General features: G+C 37.9%; 1 pseudogene across 1 annotated transcript; it reads left to right on the forward strand.

Annotated features, from left to right (window-relative positions):
• Window positions 1–1,076: 1,076 nt before the first annotated feature.
• On the forward strand, window positions 1,077–1,728 carry LOC103081819 (dihydrofolate reductase pseudogene; annotated as a pseudogene). The gene has a single exon (XR_014368683.1). The product of XR_014368683.1 is annotated as a dihydrofolate reductase pseudogene (transcript).
• Window positions 1,729–2,217: the final 489 nt, after the last annotated feature.

A 2,217-nucleotide genomic window follows, 5' to 3' on the forward strand; every position in this document is an offset into this window, starting at 1 on the left:
CACCTTGCCTGTATATTGGGGAAGAAGTTAAGGCAGCCCTTGGAAGTTCACATCAGTTCTAGCTGTTGAAAATTCAACTGAACAGTGTAATCCATTAGAACTATAACCTGCTAGAAATTCAAGTTTTGGCCTTAACCAGTCCAGGTTTAATCATACCATCATATAAGGGAGTTCCCCATCCTGGTCCTCATGAACTAGCCTCTTCTGGCCACCACAGTATCCTTAGCCAGGAGTGATGATTTAATGACTCATCGCCTTTCCAAGGTAGGGGTATTTCCATAAACAGGAATATGCTCACCTCCTTTTCTTTTTGTCGATGATGGGCTGCTTAGACCAGCTTCTGAAGGACAATGTAGGAATTAAATACTTCTTCACTTGTATTCTTTCATTATCTTGTCCAACAAATACTCAGTTCAAGAGATCTCACATCTTGCTTAAAAGTTACGGGCTTTTTTTTTTTTTTTTAACATTCATGTTTCATTATTTCTACCAATGTCAATGTACAGAATGAAGGAAACTGACATTTATTAATGTCTCGTCTCTTGCTCTATATTATTTTAGGCATTTCTTGGCTCAGTGCTTACAATGTAAGTGCTGTGTACCCAAATTTACCTTCATGTAACCCTAGACTTAAGGATCTTTCCACTAGAGTCCTGTGTTGTCAGATGCAGGCAAATTGTCAAGTTCACTGGATATGTCTGGTAAATAGTATTTATAATAGGTTTGAGTTAATATTGGTTCAGTAGGTTTTGATTTCCCAAGGATGACGCTATGCAAGAGCTCCCTTAATGTACAAAATACCTTAGGTAAATGGCCATCCCAGGGATTCAGGCTTGGATCAGAATTTAAGGTAAATGAATAAAGATACTGAGTTGTAATGCCTGGAAAGCAGTTCTGGACATTTACACACACAAACACAAACACATCTCTACCTCCCCCCATCATACACACACTTAATAGGAAATTAGGCACACAAAGCCTTGTCTAGGAAAATTTAATCCTTTCAATAGCTAAATAATAAAAAAGGAGCTGGCAGATGATTGGTACAAAAATATTACTAGGGAAAAAAAATTTCGCACCAAGCTGGTGGGTAATCGCCATGTCGGTGTGATGTGCTAGCTCGGAAGTGTTTTGTGCCGCTGTCATGGTTCGTTCGCTAAACTGCATCATCGCTGTGTCCCAGAACATGTGCATCGGTAAGAACAGGGACCTGCCCTGGCCTCCGCTCAGGAATGAATACAGGTATTTCCAAAGAATGACCACAACCTCTTCAGTAGAAGGTAAACAGAATTTGGTGATTATGGGTAGGAAGACCTGGTTCTCCTTTCCAGAGAAGAATCGACCTTTAAAGAACAGAATTAATATAGTTCTCAGTAGAGAACTCAACGAACCTCCACAGGGAATACATTTTCTTGCCAAAAGTCTGGATGATGCCTTAAAACTTACTGAGCAACCAGAATTAACAAATGAAGTGGACATGGCTTGGATAGTGGGAGGCAGTTCTGTTTACAAGGAAGCCAGGAACAAGCCAGGACATCTTAGTCTATTTGTGACAAGGATCATGCAGGAATTTGAAGGTGACACAATTTTTCCAGAAATCGATTTGGAAAAATATAAACTCCTCCCAGAATATCCAGGGGTTCCTTCTGATGTCCAGGAGGAGAAAGGCATTAAGCACAAATTTGAAGTATATGAAAAGAACAATTAATGTGAAAATGTTTTCTGATCTATTTCGATATTACCCAACTTCAAAAGCTACTATAAAGCTATAGTAATCAAGACAATGTGGGATTGGCAAAAAAAAAAAAAAAGGCACATAGATAAATGGAACAGAATAGAGAGCCCAGAAATAGACCTCCATAAATATTTTCAACTGATCTTTGACAAAAAAGCAACGGCAGTACAATGTAGGAAAGATATCTCTTCAACAGATGGTGATAGAACAACTGGACATCTGTATGCAAAAAAATGAATCTGGGTATAGAGCTTACACTCTTCACAAGTATTAACTCAAAATGGATCACTGACCTAAATGTAAATAAAAAACTATAAAACTCCTAGAAGATAAGACAGGAGAAAACCTAAATTACCTTGGGTATGATGATGCCTTTTTAGATACAACACCAAAGCACAATCTAGGAAAGAAATAATGGATAATTCAGACTTTATTAAAATTAAAAACTCCTCTATGAAATACAATATCAAGAGAATTAGAAG

The sequence above is a fragment of the Lipotes vexillifer genome, unplaced genomic scaffold (assembly GCF_000442215.2).
Source record: "Lipotes vexillifer unplaced genomic scaffold, Lipotes_vexillifer_v1.1 scaffold247, whole genome shotgun sequence".
NCBI classification, from domain to species: Eukaryota; Metazoa; Chordata; class Mammalia; order Artiodactyla; family Lipotidae; genus Lipotes; species Lipotes vexillifer.